The sequence below is a fragment of the Coenobita brevimanus genome, chromosome 109 (assembly GCF_032717465.1).
Source record: "Coenobita brevimanus isolate Jiangsu-jjx chromosome 109, ASM3271746v2, whole genome shotgun sequence".
NCBI classification, from domain to species: Eukaryota; Metazoa; Arthropoda; class Malacostraca; order Decapoda; family Coenobitidae; genus Coenobita; species Coenobita brevimanus.
The window spans coordinates 33,754,870-33,774,730 of NC_137062.1; positions in this window are offsets into that span (position 1 = coordinate 33,754,870).

The following is a 19,861-nucleotide window of genomic DNA, read 5'->3' on the forward strand; positions in this document are numbered from 1 at the left end:
TGCCCTCTCTCACTAGGGCCACTCCAACATCCACTGCCCTACCTAGTATCTCTTTTATTACCCCATCCATATACAGATTGAACAGCCATGGAGGCATGACACATCCCTGTTTCAACCCAACCTTTAAATAGAAAAACTCACTCAGTTCATTATCCACATACGTGCTGCAGCCTTAGCACCATCATACATACTCTTCACAGCATTCAACAACTTCCCATCTACTCCATATATTCTTAATACTTTCCACAATCTTTGTCTATCTACCCTGTCATATGCTTTCTCCAAATCAATGAAAGCCGCATACAACTTCTTTACCTTCTCTAGAAACTTTTCCACTAAAGATCTAAGAATGAATATCTGATCTACACAACCTCTTCCCTTCCTAAAACCTCCCTGTTCTTCTCCAACTAATTTCTCTGTTATTTCCCCAACTCTGTCAATAAGTATCCTACCGTATACTTTTCCTATTACACTAAGAAGACAAATGCCCCTGTGATTACCACACTTTTTTCCCCTTTTCCTTTCTCACTCCTTGGTAAAGTGTTACATAAGCAGGCTATAATTTAAGAAACAAACAACTAATTACAACAAAACAGTTAATTATATTTATTCTAAACAATATGATTGCGATTGGAACGACATAAGAAAACAGTTGTCAGGTTGTACCTTGACTCGCAGTTAGACCTTTGAGCTTGTGGCGGGTTATTCACGAAGTATCATGGAATAGTAGGCCACTGTATCATTCAAGATATCACAGTTACCTCTCCTAAGTGATGCTCTAGGGATGGAGTTACACCTGAACGAACGTGAATAGACTGCCTAACCAAGACGAACATCCCCGAACGTTCGCCTATACGATCGCAAATTTTCCCGTGGACAGTCGTTCGTGTTTGGGGACCTACAGAGTGGATTCAGTGGCAGTAGGGGTACCTCTAAGTGTTACCGTAGGGGTGGAGTTACACTTGAACGAACGTGAATAAGAGACTGCCCAACCAAGACGAGCATCCCCGAACGTTCGAGTATATGATCGCTTATTCTCCCGTGGGCAATTGTTTGAGTACCTCCAGAGTGCATTCAGTGGCTGTAGGTTGTATTATTCGCCACTGCATTGATTCCCAGGCCAGGATGTCGAGGGAAGAGAAGGTAGTGGCAGGTGCTGGAGTTATTGTCATCTATATGGGAAGGAAATGGTGATGTGCTGACGGTCGTTTCAACATTCAAGTGTGTTCGTTCAGTTTATATAATGTCCGCCCTGGTTTTCGTCCTTTTGCGGCTTATTTCACGTAGCTCAGTGGCAGAAAGAATGCTGCTACTCTAAGCCCTTTCCATAGCACTTCTTCGTGACCAGCATATTCTACTGGTAATCTATTACAACTCAGCATTCAAGGAGAGATGGAAGTTTTAGGCCAAGTAGGAGTAAAAAGAGTATGGTATGATATTCTCAAGGAAGCTCCCTAACGCCTTTTCCTTATCGATTTATTTTCGGGATATAGCTGGTTAATATCCTTCTGTACGTTATTTTTTTGCACAGGATGGCGATGTTTGAAGGGTTTATGTAACAGACGAGGTTAGTAAGGCGTTATAAACAAAATAAACCGCTTAGGAAAAGGTGTTAGGGAGCTTAGTTTGTATCCAGACAGACAGACAGGTAAAGAATATGCATGTGTATAAGAGAGAGAGAGGGGGGGGGAGAGAGAGAGTTCCCGGTAACATGGTATTCCCGGAAGCTCTCTTAGTTACCGGGAAGGATTGCCAATATCCAGTAACCAGTTCTTGCCCAGTTCCATTAGATGAAGCTTTATTATTATTATTATTATTATTATTATTATTGCTCTCTAGATATTTTATTAATTTTAGTTGATGTGTAGTGAAGGGGTTAATGTCTCTCTCTCTCTCTCTCTCTCTCTCTCTCTCTCTCTCTCTCTCTCTCTCATGCTTAATAAAATAGCTTGTGGTATTAATAGTGGTAGTGCTAGTACTAGTAATAATAATAGTAGTAGTAGCAGTAGAAATAGTAGTAGTATAGTAGTAGTAATAGTAGCAGTAGAAAGGTAGTAGTAGAAGTTGTAATATTGGTAGCAGAAGAAGAGAGAGAGAGAGAGAGAGAGAGAGAGAGAGAGAGAGAGAGAGAGAGAATATTAACCCCATTCTTGTTCATCATTCTAGTCATACACAGAGAGCGAGACAGACAGACAGACAGAGAAAGAGAGAAATATTAACACCATTCCTGTCCTTCTAGTCTTAGGGGGAGAGAGAGAGAGAGAGAGAAAGAGAGAGAGAGAGAGAGAGAATTTAAACCTCATTCCCGACTTTCCTTCGAGAGAGAGAGAGAGGGAGAGGGAGTGACAATGGCCCCAATCTCGTCCTTCCAGTCTTCCCCTGTGGCGCTGTCTGGCAACCCATCCCCCGCCCACTCTAGGAAAACTCTGCAGGGAGGTATGCACGTTTGGCGCCATTGTTACGTAGCCCACCTGCCCTTTGATTTCCTTGTTTTTCTTATTTGCCTGTTGTTTTGTTTGGTTTGTGGTAGGTGGGGGCGCTTACCATCCACTCACTCAATGTAGTGCTGCTGTCGGGTGTCTGCCCTTTCCTCTCCTCCTTCCTTCTTTCCTTCCATCCTCTTCTGTCTTTCTTTCCTTCATTCTTTCCTCGTCCTTCTGCCTACGGGTGACTTTACACTCCCTCTTCTGTCTTTCCTTCATTCTTTCCTCTTCCTTCTGCCTGTGGGTGACTCTACACTGAGTGACAAGCCAAATGGTTTCCTGTACACCAAGAAACCATTTACTACGCTGGGTGGTAACCATATAACCAAATTATGGCGCCTGGTGGTTTAGTGGGTAATTACGGCGCTCCAATCGGATTGAGCCGGTGAAGGTTTATATCCAAGGGATGATTGGGGTTTATTGCTCATGTAATGCCACTCAGGGATGAGTGAGGCTGGTCACTCATCTTAAATGCCAGGACCAACTGCCTAGCCCCGGGCTCCTACGCTCGTCATGGGGCGGCATAGGATTGGATGATGATGATGATGGTGTTTTGTTTGTTTTCCTTTTTTTTTTTTTCTCCTCATCCTCTTCTCTCTCTCTCTCTCTCTCTCTCTCTCTCTCTCTCTCTCTCTCTCTCTCTCTCTCTCTCCTTCATCTTTTTTTACTAAATCAACAACTTTTTCTTCATCATCATCATCATCGTCATCATCATCATCATCTTCTTCTTCTTCTTCTCCTCTCTCTCTCTCTCTCTCTCTCTCTCTCTCTCTCTCTCTCTCTCTCTCTCTAACCTTCCAGGCATTGTGGATGCTTTTTTCTACCTTATGTAACCTGTAATTAATCGCTTTTTTATATCCGGGTCACGTTTCTCCTTTTATGGCTATTTTCCTGGTGTTTTTTTTTCTCTCTCTCTCTCTCTCTCTCTCTCTCTCTCTCTCTCTCTCTCTGCCCCGACCCTCTTAATACAGGTTATGTAAGGATGGGGCGTATAGGATTTAGATATTTAAACTTTTCCTATTCGTAACCAACTCAGTCCTGCATCATCTTTCTTGTTTAATTTGCTTCCAAGAGATTAGGTGTGCTAAGCCGACTCCGTTCCTTCTTTACCCTTGCACAGTTGTTGACTATGGGTTTTATTCGCCCCTGTGTAGTGTACTGTTCTCAGGTGTGGGGAGGCTCCCCACATACAGCTCTTCTCAACAGGGTGGAGTCAAAGGCTTTTCGTCTCATTAACTCTCCTCCTCTTACTGGCTCCCCTCAACCTCTGTCTCTTCGTCGCACTGTTGCATCTTTATCTCTTTTCTATCGCTGCTTCAATGGTCACTGCTCCTCTGAACTGTCTGCTTGCATTCCTCCACCTCTACGACAGGCGCGTAGCACCCGTCTAGCAACAAACTCTCATCCCTTTTCTGTCCAGCTCTCTAATGCAAGAGTTAACCGTTACTCCCAGTCCTTCATTTATGCAACAGGTCAACTCTGGAACTGTCTCCCTCTGTCTGTATTTCCTGCTGCATATGTCCTCCAGTCTTTCAAACACAGTGTGTCCAGGCATCTCGAAATGAACGCATCTCGAATTCGGCTCTGTGTTAACTTGATTTTATTTTTTCTTGGAGAGAAAAATCATGCGGGGGTCTGGCCTTTGGTTCCTTCTTCTTTTGCACACAAAAATAAAAATAGTATTGTGGTGGTATTAGTAGTAGTGGTAGTAGTAGTAGTAGTAGTGGTAGTAGTAGTATTAGTACGGTTGTAGTAGTAGCAGTTGTAGTAGTAGCGGTAGTAGTAATAGTGGTGGTGGTGGCAGTGGTGGTGGTAATGGTAGTAGTAATAGTATTGTGGTGGTAGTAGTAGTGGTAGTAATAGTATTGTAGTAGTAGTAGTAGTAGTAGTAGTAGTAGTAGTTTTGTTGTTGTAGTAGCCCCAGGTTCATTTAAACGTGAACCCAGTGGACTGCAGGCTGAAGTTGCCCTCCTCCTGCAGTCCACCATCGTCCTTTCGGGGGATAGGGAGGGAGTTGAGGGACGTGTGTATAACCAGGCAGCTCCACCACCCAGTTATATCGATGGCACCACGTGAAGGCCTCCCTCTCCTGATATATATATATAATGCTTTTTGAGGGCAATGGTGTAATAGGAAATCCTGTTTGTCTGTCTAATTTATCTTTCTACCTGTCTACCCACGTACTTACCTACCTACCTACCTACTTACCTACCTACCTGCCTACCTACCTACCTACCTACCTACCTACCTACGTTCCTGCATACCTACTTACCTGCGCATCTACCTTCCTACCTGCGTACCTACCTACTTTCCCATGTACCTCCCTACCTACCTTCCTACCTGCCTACCTACCTACCTACCTACCTACCTATCCATCCCTCTTTTTACCTGCCTGACTACCTGTGTTCATTCATCTACCTGCCTAACCAAGATACCTAGTGGGTAGGTGGGGGCGCCATCCACTCACCTGATATAGTGCTGCGTACTTATTTCATGTCATTCTGTTTATGTGTACTCGTATTCTTTCCTCTTCTCTCTCTCTCTCTCTCTCTCTCTCTCTCTCTCTCTCTCTCTCTCTCTCTCTCTCTCTCTCTCTCTCTCTCTCTCTCTTTCTGTATCTATCTGTATATCTCACAAATTCACCACACACACACACACAAAGTCTCTCTCTCTCTCTCTCTCTCTCTCTCTCTCTGTATCTATCTGTATATCTCTCACAAATTCACCACACACACACACACAAAGTCTCTCTCTCTCTCTCTCTCTCTCTCTCTCTCTCTCTCTGTATCTATCTGTATATCTCACAAATTCACCACACACACACACACAAACTCTCTCTCTCTCTCTCTCTCTCTCTCTCTCTGTATCTATCTGTATATCTCTCACAAATTCACCACACACACACACACAAAGTCTCTCTCTCTCTCTCTCTCTCTCTCTCTCTCTCTCTCTTTCTGTATCTATCTGTATATCTCTCACAAATTCACCACACACACACACACAAAGTCTCTCTCTCTCTCTCTCTCTCTCTCTCTCTCACGGCCTGGAGGAGAGTTTGACCTTGCAAGAGAGAGAGAGAGAGAAAAACAGGTTGGCTGTAGTTAAGGGCCACCTTGGATCACGTGTAAGTACTCTCTTTTTTTTACTCTTTACTCTTTTTTCTGCTCTTTTTCTGCTCTTTTTACTCCTTACTCTTTTTCTGCTCTTTTTACTCCTTATCTTTTTCTGCTCTTTTTACTCCTTACTCTTTTTCTGCTCTTTTTACTCTACTCTTTTCTGCTGTCTTTACTATTTACTGTTTTTTCTGCTCATTTTACTCTTTACTCTTTTTTCTGCTCTTTTTATTCTGCTCTTTTTCTGCTCTTTTTACTCTGTACTCTTTTTTCTGCTCTTTTTATTCTACTCTTTTTCTGCTCTGTTTACTCTTTATTCTGTTCACTTTACTCTTTCTGCACTTGTTATTCTACTCTTTTTTTCTGCTCTTTTTACTCTTTCTGTTCATTTTACTTTCTCTGCTCTTTTTACTCTTTTTTCTGCTCTTTTTACTCTACTCTTTTTTCTGCTCTTTTTACTCTTTACTCTTTTTTCTGCTCTTTTTCCTCTTCATCTCTACCAGTTTCTCTTCCTCTACTTGTATCACTTGTATCTGCTCTCGTTTTACTCTTTACTCTTTTTTCTGCTCTTTTTTCTTTCTCCTTATTCCCGTTCTCTCTCTCTCTCTCTCTCTCTCTCTCTCTCTCTCTCTCTCTCTCTCTCTCTCTCTCTCTCTCTCTCTCTCTCTCTCACCCTTGTTTTCCGTTTTCTTTATCTTCTTGTATTCTTCCGTTCCTCTCATTTTCCTCCTCCTCCTCCTCCTCCTCTTCTTCTTCTTCTTCTTCTTCTTCTTCTTCTTCCTTCTTTCTTTCCTCCTTTCCTCCTCCTTCTCCTCTTCTTCTTCTTCCTTCTTTCTTTCTTTTCTCCTCCTCCTCCTCCTCCTCCTCCTCCTCCTCCTCCTCCTCCATGCCATATAGGGCAGATCTGATCACGTGTCTGTCTCCATTCTCAACCCTTCCTTTTGCCTCCTCCTCCTCCTCTCTCTCTTTCTCTCTCTCTCTCTCTCTCTCTCTCTCTCTCTCTCTCTCTCTCTCTCTCTCTCTCTCTCTCTCTCTCTCTCTCTCATTTTCCTTTCTTCCATCTTTCCTCCTCCTCCTCCTCCTCCTCCTCTTTCTTCTTCTTCTTTCCTTCTCCTCCTCCTCCTCCTCCTTCGTCTTTTATTTCTTCTTCCATACATATCTTCGATCCTCCACATTTTCCATCTCTCTCTCTCTCTCTCTCTCTTTCTCTCTCTCTCTCTCTCTCTCTCTCTCTCTCTCTCTCTCTCTCTCTCTCTCTCTCTCTCTCTCTCTCTCTCTCAATTTCCGGATACAGTATATATCATGGTAAAAACAAAAATAGTTCAGACCAGTAGAATCTAGAGCCATAACGGATGCATGGTACGAGTGGAATTATTATGATTATTATTATTATTATTATTATTATTATTAGTGGTAGGTGGGGGCGCTCACCATCCACTCACTCGATGTAGTGCTGCTTTGGGTGTTTGCCCTTTCCTCCCTTCCTTCCTCTTCTGCTTTTCCTTCATTCTTTCCTCTTCCTTCTGCCTACGGGTGACTTTACACTCCCTCTTCTGTCTTTCTTTCCTTCATTCTTTCCTCTTCCTTCTGCCTGTGGGTAACTTTACACTCCCTCTTCTGTCTTTCTTTCCTTCATTCTTTCCTCTTCCTTCTGCCTACGGGTAACTTTACACTCCCTCTTCTGTCTTTCTTTCCTTCATTCTTTCCTCTTCCTTCTGCCTGTGGGTGACTCTACACTGAGTGACAAGCCGAATGGCTTCCTGTACACCAGGAAACCATTTACTACGCTGGGTGGTAACCATATAACCAAATTATGGCGGCTGGTGGTTTAGTGGGTAATTACGGCGCTCCAATCGGATTGAGCCGGTGAAGGTTTATATCCAAGGGATGGTTGGGGTTTATTGCTCATGTAATGCCACTCAGGGATGAGTGAGGCTGGTCACTCTCATCTTAAATGTCAGGACCAACCTGCCTAGCCCCGGGCTCCTACGCTCTTCATGGGGCGGCATAGGATGATGGATTACTGAGAGCAGTGGAAATGAGTTACTTGAGAGGAGCATGTGGAGTGACGTGGAGGGACAGGTTGACGAATGAAGAAGTGAAGGAACGCTGTGGGGTGGATGTGGATGTGGTTGAGAAGATTAGGAGAAATACACTGAGGTGGTTTGGACATGTGGAGAGAATGGAGAATGAAAGACTGACTAAGAGGGTGTATGTAAGTGAGGTGGAGGGAGGGAGAGGGAGGGATAGACCGAGGATGAGGTGGAGGGATGGAGTTGAGAGGTATATGAGGGAGGGGGGGGTGAGATTGGGGGAGGGTAGTCAAATGGTGGGTGACAGCGACTTGGAGGCGTTTTGTCTGCGGCCACCCTTTGCGGGATTAGGGCGTCGGGCTATAGATAGATAGATAAATAGATTATTATTATTATTATTGTTATTATTATTATTATTATTATTATTATTATTATTATCTATCTATTGCCAGACTCCTCAATCCCGTTTGGGGTGGCCACAAACAAATCGCCTCCAAGTCGCCCTGTCCCCCGCCATTTCACTGCCCTGCTCCCAACTCACACACCCCCTCTCTCATATACCTCTCCACCCCATCCCTCCATCTCATCCTCGGCCTCCCCCTCCCTCTTCCCCCCTCCACCTCACTCACATACACTCTGTTCGTCAGTCTTTCACCCTCCATCCTCTCCACATGGCCAAACCACCTCAGTGTGTTCCTCATAACGCTTCCTATCACATCCACATCCACACCACAACGCTCCTTTATATCCTCATTCGTCAGCCTGTCTCTCCATGTGACTCCACAGGCTCCTCTTAAATAACTCATTTCCACTGCTCTCACTCTTGACTTGTGTCCTTCCAACAATTATAACTATTATTATTAATTTTGGTATTATTATTATTATTATTATTATTAGTAGTAGTAGTAGTAGTAGTAGCAGTAGTAGTGATAATAGTAGTTTTAGTAGTAGCAGTAGAGGAGCAGCAGCAGTAGTAGTAGTAGTAGTAGTTGTGGTAGTATGAGTAGTAATGGTAGTAGCAGTAGTAGTAGATGGTGGTAGTTGTGGTAGGGATAGTTAGTAGTAGCAGTAGTAGTAGTACTTGTTGTTGTTCTTATGGCACCAGGTTCAAGTGAAACGTGAACCCAGTGGACTGCAGGCTTGTGTTGCCCTCATCGTGCAGTCCACCATCGTCACCATGTGGGACATCTATTTTGTTGTTTACTTTGTTTGTTTACTTGTTTGTGTGTACCCAGCACAGGCGAGGCGGAAGTCACATCCGGTGCTTGCCTATACGTAAACAAGATAACACCGTACCTGACCTGTGCACCTGACTGGCTGACTGATTAGGGCCTCTGACGGATTTATTGAAGGACTGGGGTGACTAATCCTCGTGACCCGCCTTCAGTTTTTTCTCAAGCCCCACAAAAATCTGTCTGTCTATCTATTGCCAGACGCCTTAATCCCGTAAGGGGTGGCCACAAACAAATCACCTCCATGTCGCCCTGTCCAGCTCCATTTCACTACCCTGCTCCCAGCTCACACCACCCCTCTCTCATATGCCTCTCAACTCCATCCCTCCATCTCATCCTCGGCCTCCCCCTCCCTCTCCCCCCCTCCACCTCACTCACACTTTCCTCGTCAGTCTCTCACTCTCCTTCCTCTCCACATGGCCAAACCACCTCATTGTGTTTCCCCTAACGCTTCCTATCACATCCACATCCACACCACATACACTCTCCTCGTTAGTCTCTCACTCTCCATCCTCTCCACATGGCCAAACCACCTCATTGTCAAACGGCGTCCCCCAAGGATCTGTTTTGTCCGCTACACTCTTTAATCTATACATGCGCGACGTACCCACACCCCACACACCACAGATACACATAGCTTCCTGTGCAGATGATATAACACTTACATGTACACACCAAAACGCAAACACAGCTGCACACATCATTCAACCTTACCTCAACACACTACACGGATGGTTCACCACAAACAGGCTCAAAATAGACCCAGCCAAATATACAGTGACTCTGCTCACAAATTGGACAGCAGAACACAGTCACATCCCACACCTCACCATAAACAACACCCCTACCCCACACACACACACACACACACACACACACACACACACACACACACACACACACACACACACACACACACACACACACACACACACACACACACACACACACACACACACACACACACACACACACACACACACACACACACACACACACACACACACAAAATCCTTGGTGTAACATACAACACATCAATGTCATTTAAACAACACATCACAAACATTAAAAATAAAATAACACCAAGACTCAATGCCTTGAGGTCACTTGCCCACACAACATTCGGACACAACAGAGAAACCACCACCACAGTATACAAACAATATATACGTTAAGTAATGAATTATGCAAGCCCTGCTTGGGCTCCTAACCTCAATAAAACACACTATAACACTCTACAGACCATACAGAACAAGACCCTAAAAATATTCACAGGCTGCACAGCTACTACACCTACAGACCACCTTCACCAAGAAACCAAAGCCCTCAAAGTCAAGGATCACCTAGACATGAGAGGCACCCAGTTTCTTGCTGCAGCCTCCACAAACCCACAACATCCACTACAGTACATGGCAGCACATCCACCCACACCAAGGAACATCAAAACAACACCCAGCACACGATACCATACACAAATACTGTCATCTCTTCCCCCTCGCCCACCTCAGACCAGCTTCCAGAAGCATATCCACACTCAGATCACTCGCCGCTCCATTCAGTCACATAAAGACAGCACACAGCTGCATGCACGGCTTCCTGACATCCACCCTTCTGAATCCTGTCTTCCTCGTGAGGACAGGGTCCACCTGGCCAGGCTGAGATGTGGGCATCATCCAGCCCTCTTAAGCTACCAGAAGAGGCTGAATGACTCCGTCGCTGATGCCTGTTCAGGGTGCAACACAGCATCTCATACTATTAAGCACATTATGGAAGACTGCATTGCACACAACCTGCAACACAGCATCCCATACTATTAAGCACATTATGGAAGACTGCGTTGTACACAATATGCAACACAGCACCCCATGTTATTAAGCACATTATGGAAGACTGCGTTGTACACAATCACCTACGCCAACAACACAACATACACTCCTTGAGAGCTCTGTGGGAAAGCCCGGTCTTGGCCATGGCCTTCCTAAAGGACTCGGGGGCTGTTCGGCCAGACTGCCCAGGGAACAACTACTACTACTACTCCACCTCATTGTGTTTCCCCTAACGCTTCCTGTCACATCTACACCACATACTCTCCTCGTCAGTCTCTCTCTCCATACACTTCATATGGCCAGACCACCTCATTGTGTTTCCCCTAACGCTTCCCATCACATCCACACCACAACGCTCCTTCACTTCCTCATTTGTCAGTCTCTCTCCATGTAACTCCACATACACCTCACTCACATACACTCTCCTCGTCAGTCTCTCACTCTCCATCCACTCCACATGGCCAAACCACCTCAGTGTGTTTCTCCTAACGCTTCCCATCACATCCACATCCACACCACAACTCTCCTTCACTTCCTCATTTGTCAGTCTCTCTCCATGTAACTCCACATACACCTCACTCACATACACTCTCCTCGTCAGTCTCTCACTCTCCATCCACTCCACATGGCCAAACCACCTCAGTGTGTTTCTCCTAACGCTTCCTATCACATCCACACCACATACACTCTCCTCGTTAGTCTCTCACTCTCCATCCTCTCCACATGGCCAAACCACCTCAGTGTGTTTCCCCTAACGCTTCCTATCACTGCTCGGAGACTGGGGCTTTAATCACACATCTAAAAAAGAATGGTCTCCCTCATGATTTACTCACAAAGCTACAAAAAATGGTCTCCCTCATAATTCACAGAGCTAAAAAAATGGTCTCCCTCATAATTTACAAAGCTATAAAAATGGTCTCCCTCATAATTCACAAAGCTATAAAAATGGTCTCCTTCATAATTCACAAAGCTAAAAAAAAAGGGTCTCCCTCATAATTCACAAAGCTAAACAAAGGGTCTCCCTCATAATTTACAAAGCTATAAAAATGGTCTCCCTCATAATTTACAAAGCTATAAAAATGGTCTCCTTCATAATTTACTCATAAAACTATAAAAAATGGTCTCCCTCATAATTCAAAGCTATAAAAATGGTCTCCCTCATAATTCACAAAGCTAAAAAAAGGGTCTCCCTCATAATTTACAAAGCTATAAAAAATGGTCTCCCTCATAATTTACAAAGCTATAAAAAATGGTCTCCCTCATAAATTACCCACAAAGCCATCAGTAAATACAGCTCTTTATCAGGTAATAATTGGTCCTATGCTGATTTTCCTCCCTCAGAATTTGGCCAAGAATCACCACCTGAAAGTAGTACATCAGGTCTTGAGACGCCCTTTACCTGCCGAAGTTTTATTTATATATTTATATATTTATTTATTTTTTAACCTGGACTTCAACCATACAGGAAGTGAGTGTAACTGGATCTTCAAATCTCGCGGCGCACGACTCTGAGGCTGTCATTATCGTACCCTGGCAACCTACCATTCAAAAGTGCGTCCCATTTCGTGTATGATATGAGACGCAAGTGATTCGTGTATAATATGATTCGTGTATAATAATATGATTCGTGTATAATATGATGCGAAATCGGGCGCACTTTTGAATGGTAGGTTGCCAGGGTACGATAATGACAACCTCAGAGTCGTGCGCCGTGACTGTAATGCTCTTGGCCCGCCTTCAGTTTCCCTCAAGCCTCTCAACAATATGAAAAAAAATAAATAACTAAATAGATAAATAAAACTTGGTGCTCCCCATTTTCTCTTTAATAACAACAGAGGGAGGAAAAACAAATGAATACAAAATAATAATAATAATAATAATAATAATAATAATAATAATCCATACACCACATTACAGGCGTCCTCTATTCATAAAGAAGTTTGTATCAGTTGGACTTGAACAGCTGTTGGTTGAGGTTTGTGTGGAAGCGCGTTGCAGAGAGAGGCAGTTCGGGGAATAAATTAATGATTTCTGATATATTTTGATGTTTACATGTGGAGAGGATGGAGAGTGAGAGACTGACGAGGAGAGTGTGAGTGAGTGAGGTGGAGAGGGGGATGAGAGGAAGGGGGAGGCCAAGGTTGAGATGGAGGGATGGAGTGGAGAGGTATATGAGAGAGGGGTGGGTGTGAGCTGGGAGCAGGGCAGTGATATGGCGGGGGACAGGGCGACATGGAGGCTATTTGTTTGTGGCCACCCCATACGGGATTAAGGCGTCTGGCAATAGAAGAGAAGAGAAGAGTTATCAATCAGAATGCGTATTTTGTCGCATATCAAGTGAATGGATGACACTGATTGCTTTTAGTTCGTCTACTGATGCAAGGTCGAGTCAGTGATAACGCAGATCACATATATAGCTCCACATCCAATTGATTTCCGTTTTTACTCTATGTGTGGATGGATGTAGAAACCAGACTCACCTATTACTATATAAGATGAGTGACCAGCCTCACCCATCCCTGAGTGGCATTACGTGAGCAATAAACCCCAACCACCCTTTGGATATAAACCTTCACCGGCTCAATCCGATTGGAACGCCTTAATTACCCACTAAACCACCAGGCGCCAAAATTTGGTTATATGGTTACCACCCAGCGACAAGAACAATAAACAAGGTATTTATATTTAGAATTTGTATCCGCTTTGTTTCCAGCGGGAGGCACGCGCGCGCGCGCGCACACACACACACACACACACACACACACACACACACACACACACACACACACACACACACACACACACACACACACACACACACACACACACACAAAATTATATGTTTGCAGTCACGCGTTCACCACATCATCCTGACCCTGGGGTGGCCGGGGAAGTCCTAACCACAGGCACAGGCAGGAAGGCAGGCAGGGGGTTAGGCAGGAAGGGGTTAGGAAGGCAGGCAGGCAGGGGGTTAGGCAGAGGATTAAGCAGGAAGGGGATTAGGCAGGGGTTAGGCAAGGAGACAGGCAGGGGGTTTGGCAGGAAGGCAGGCAAGGGGTTAGGAAGGAAGGCAGGCAGGGGATCAGGCAGGCAGGCAGGGCGATAGCAAGGATTGGGCAGGAAGACAGGGAGGGGATTAGGCAGGCAGGTAGGTGGGGGATGTTACAGGCAGGGGGTTAGGCAGGAGGTTCAGCAGGTAGGTAGGTAGGTAGTTAGGTGAAGGGTTGAAAGGTAGGTAGGTAGGTAGGTAGGTAGGGGAAGGGTTAAAAGGTAGGTAGGTAGGCAGGAATTGGATCTGAACACTTGAATAGTCATCGGGTAAGGAAGCTCCCTAACACCTCTTCCTTAGCGATTTATTTTCGGATATGGCTGGTTAATATCCTTTTGTACGTCGTTTATGCAGAATATGGCGATATTGGAAGGATTTAAGTAACATAGGATTGGATGGTAAGGTGCAATAAAAATAAATCGCTTAGGAAAAGGTATTAGGGAGCTTCCTCAACTGACGTGGTTTGGTTATGAGGTAGGAATGAGTCTCCTTGGTTGCTAGGCCAAAGTCTCACACACACACACACACTGACTAGGAAAGTTTATGTGGGATGGAAGGAGGGGGTGGAGAGGATGAAAAATGAGAGACTGACTAGGAGAGCGATGAGATGGAGAGGGAGGATGGACCGCAGAAGAAGAGCAGGCTTGAGTCCTGGGTTCACGTTCCGATGAGGCCAGGGTTGCTACTACTACTACTACTACGACCACCACCACCACTATTACTACTACTGCTACTACTACTATTACTACTACTACTGCTACGACTACTACTGCTACTACTACTACTACTACTACTACAACCATCACCACCACCACCACTATTACTACTACTGCTACTACTACTATTACTACTACTACTGCTGTTACTACTACTACTACTACTATTACCACTGCTACTACTACTACAACTACTAGGCTACCACCACCACCACCACCACCACTACTACTACTACTACTACTACTACTACTACTACTACTACCACCACCACCATTAGTTTCTCTACCTGACATAATATCCGCTCTCCCTTCGCGAGCGCGGGTGTAATAATTTCCTCACAGGTAGGCGTTACGACAAAGGGTGTTATGGAGGGCAAAACCATGTAGTCAGCTTGTTTGTGTGTCCTCATTTCCGGTTGTAGTAGTAGTGGTAGTAGTAGCTGTTGTTGTAGTGTTAGTGGTAATAATAATAATAATATAATAATAATAATAGTAATATAATGATAATAATAATAATAATATAATAATAATAATAAATAATAAACAATAATCTATATCTATCTATCTATAGCCCGACGCCCTAATCCCGCAAAGGGTGGCCGCAGACAAAACGCCTCCAAGTCACTCTGTCACCCACCATTTGGCTCCCCTCCCCCCAACTCACCCCCCCTCCCTCATATACCTCTCAACTCCATCCCTCCACCTCATCCTCGGTCTGCCCCTCCCTCTCCCTCCCTCCACCTCACCTACATACACCCTCTTAGTCAGTCTTTCATTCTCCATCCTCTCCACATGTCCAAACCACCTCAGTGTATTTCTCCTAATCTTTTCAACCACATCCACATCTACCCCACAACGTTCCTTCACTTCTTCATTCGTCAACCTGTCCCTCCATGTCACTCCACATGCTCCTCTCAAGTAACTCATTTCCACTGCTCTCACTCTTGACTTGTTCCCCTCTTGCAATGTCCACGCCTCGCTTCCATACATCAAGGTAGGGATCACAATACCATCATGCAGTGATTTCTTAACTTCCATACTCACCTCCCTATTTCTCATCACTGCTTTCAGTGTGCCAACAACCTTCCTTCCCTGCTGTACCCTTTCACGTACTTCATCCCCCAAGGTTCCATCCTTACTCATCACACTACCCAAGTACTTGAATGCACTCACATTCTCCATATCCTCACCATCCAACCTTACTGCACACTCTGTGACTTCATTCCTCTCAAACACCATAACTTTACTTTTGTTTACATTAACTTTCAGCTTCCTCCTCCTACACACTGTCCCAAATTCATTCACCAAACCTTGCAACTCCCATTCATCTTCACTCAACAATGATAATAATAATGAAAATGACGATTATGATTATGATGATAATAATAATAATAATTTATAAGTATTATTATTGTTATTAATTGTTATATAATTAGTAGTATTAGTATTATCATCACCATCACCACCATCATTAACTGTTATTATTATTATTATTATTATTATTATTATTATTATTATTGTTGTTATTGCTCGCTTAAAGAAGGCGGCCTGCGTTTGATGTCAAAAGGCCAGAAATGAGTCGTAACTCGGGAACTGGTGGCCCTGTTGGACTGGAAATTGTTTTATTCTTCACGTTAGAGCATTTTCATGGTGTCTTGCCGTAACTAAAATTGCACTTCATTGCACCGTTTTTGCTGTTGCGGTAATAAACAAACGTACAAAAAACGAATCATTATATTGTAGATTATTATTATTATTATTATTATTATTATTATTATTATTATTATTTTTGCAGGATGTACAAGAAGGCCGTACTTCCCCCAAGATCCTTCCTCCTTCCACCCCACACCAGGATGACCGTCTTCCCCACTCAGCTGTCGTCAAGGAAGTGAGAGGGGGTGAGTGGGAGAGGGGGTGAGTGAGTGTGTTTTCATCTGACGGGACTGGGAATGAGTCTCCCTGGTTACTAGTCAAATCAGCCTTCCAATCTTGAGGGCTCCTGGCCTTTGGTTCCTTCTTTCTTACGTTAAAAAAAAAACTTAGGAATCTGTAGTAGTAGCAGCAGTAGTAGTAGTAGTAGTAGTAAAAGTAACGTAGCAGCAGCAGCATGAGTAGTAGTAGCAGCGGCAGCAGTAGTAGTAGCAGTAGTAGCAGCGGCAGCAGTAGTAGTAGCAGTAGTAGTAGTAATAGTAGTAGCAGTAGTAGTAGTAATAATAGTAGTAGCAGCAGCAGTAGTAGTAGTAGTAGTAGTAGTAGTAGTAGTAGCAGTAGCAGCAGTAGTAGCATTAGTAGCAGTAGTAGTAGTAGTAATAGTAGTAGACTCATGTGAACGTGAACCCAGTGGACTGCAGGCTTAAATATCTCTGCTCTCTGCATAGATAACGTACAAAAGGGATATTAACCAGACATATCCAAAAATGAATCGCTGAGGAAGAGGTGTTAGGGAGCTTCCTCAGTCGAAGAGAATACGGGTCTAAAAGGAGGGGGGGAGGGGAGGAAGGGAGGGAGGGGAGAAGAGGGGGAGAGAGAGGGGGGGAAGAAGAGGAGGGGTGACTGAACAATTTCCCGTGTGTTAAAAAAAAAAAAAAAAAAAACATGGAAGGAAATTATCACCCAATCTGCGGTGCCTCACTTCCTGTCTATCTATCTATCTATCTATCTATCTATCTGTTTGTCTTTTTATGTATCTATTAATCTGTTTGTCTGTATGTGTGTGTCTGTCTCTATCTGTTTGTCTTAAAGTGGCACTACATTAAATGAGTGAATGGTGGGTGACTGTTAAGCACACACACACACACACACACACACACACACACACACACACACACAAGATCCCTACAAATCACTTACCGAAGACCATGTTTATATCACCCCCAAATAAATAAATAAATAAATAATAACCATATATAAAGTCTTTAGAGAGTGCATACCTCTCCCAAGGCAAATACAGTTCATGATTTATTCCTGCACCTGCATCGGGATCCACCTCAGAATCTAATCAACCCTTCCTTCACCCACTGCCCACCTCTCCACCAAATTCCACTGAAATCTGATGAGAACTTCTTGAGATATCGTGCATACAGACAAACACGGGTAAATGAATAGCCTCCATCTGTCTTCTTTCCCGCATATAAAAAGGTCCAAACAGCAGCACAAGCTATCCCAGAAGAACCACACTCACAGCAAGAAAGAAAGGGGAAAAAAAGACAAAAATAGTGATGTATATCCAAGACTGCACATACTTCAAGAAGAACGACAACAAACGGTAATGATCCGTCTCGCTCCCAGGACTCTCCGTCTCATCACAAACCCTTCCTGCTGAGTCGACGCTGAGGGAGGATGTTGATGATGGCGTGGCTGGTGATGGAGGGGAAAATTGGCGGTGGTGGAGAGAGGGAGGGGAGGTGGAGGAGAGACGACAATTGTCATTGTATCATATCGTTCATAAAGGCTCCAACATGCTTGCGTGCACTGGCTTTGGTCATCTAATGGCGGCTTTCCCCGCCACTCCATCTCCGGCAACCTCCCTGTTCAGTCCCTTATCCCTGAGGGCTTTTTCGGTCAGACTATCACAGCCCTACCCTTGACGTTCTCACTTCTCACCTCCGCACCCAGCTGTCATCCTCCATCCTCTTCACATGCCAAAACAGTCTCAGTCTACCTCTCCTCATCACAACACTAATACACGCCAGTCCCATCCTTCCTCTCAGCTCTTCCATCGTAAACCTAGCCCCCCCAGGCCTCGCAGTCAAGGACGCACTACGCATCCACCTAATCATTGTCATTTCTGTACGTTTGAGCCTACGAATATCCTCTTCCTTTACTGCCCAGGTCTCACTACCATACAACATTACACTCCTAAACTATGCTGCATACAAAGATCCCTAAGCACGGAGGGAGAGCCCTCTCAATGTCAGGAGAGGCAACAGCCCCATGAACCTCCTCCAACCACTCCTTACCATAGCCACAGTCCCACCTCCAGCACATAACATGTCCCCCAAATAACAAAACTCTTCCACACACTCAAGAGCAAGATCAGTCTTTTCACGCCTGACAATCTCCACCTGCTCACCCCGACACACCACACACATGAAATCAACATTATCTCGCAGTCTACCTCTAATACCACTACATCTCTCATGCACCCACTTATCACAAACACTGCATTATCTCGCAGTCTACCTCTAATACCACCACATCTCTTATACACCCACTTATCACAAACACTGCATTATCTCGCAGTCTACCTCTAATACCACTACATCTCTTATGCACCCACTTATCACAAACACTGCATTATCTCGCAGTCTACCTCTAATACCACTACATCTCTTATGCACCCACTTATCACAAACACTGCATTATCTCGCAGTCTACCTCTAATACCACCACATCTCTTATGCACCCACTTATCACAAACACTGCATTATCTCGCAGTCTACCTCTAATACCACTACATCTCTTATGCACCCACTTATCACAAACACAGCATTATCTCGCAGTCTACCTCTAATACCACTACATCTCTTATGCACCCACTTATCACAAACACTGCATTATCTCGCAGTCTACCTCTAATACCACCACATCTCTTATGCACCCACTTATCACAAACACTGCATTATCTCGCAGTCTACCTCTAATACCACCACATCTCTTATGCACCCACTTATCACAAACACAGCATTATCTCGCAGTCTACCTCTAATACCACTACATCTCTTATGCACCCACTTATCACAAACACTGCATTATCTCGCAGTCTACCTCTAATACCACCACATCTCTTATGCACCCACTTATCACAAACACTGCATTATCTCTCAGTCTACCTCTAATACCACTACATCTCTTATGCACCCACTTATCACAAACACTGCATTATCTCGCAGTCTACCTCTAATACCACTACATCTCTTATGCACCCACTTATCACAAACACTGCATTATCTCGCAGTCTACATCTAATACCACTACATCTCTTATGCACCCACTTATCACAAACACTGCATTATCTCGCAGTCTACCTCTAATACCACTACATCTCTTATGCACCCACTTATCACAAACACTGCATTATCTCGCAGTCTACCTCTAATACCACTACATCTCTTATGCACCCACTTATCACAAACACTGCATTATCTCGCAGTCTACCTCTAATACCACTACATCTCTTATGCACCCACTTATCACAAACACTGCACAAGATGGAGTTACTTCCCACGCCCTTGTGGCAAACCGCACAAGGCCACACTCCCTCTGCTTTGACAGTACCGCCACCAGCCCTACAAACCATCACCCTTGTTTTATCCACATTTACTCTCCAACCCTTGTGTCTCATACCATCTCTCCACTTCCTAAATCATTCCTTCGCCTCTCTTTCATTTACTTTCCAACCCTTGTGCC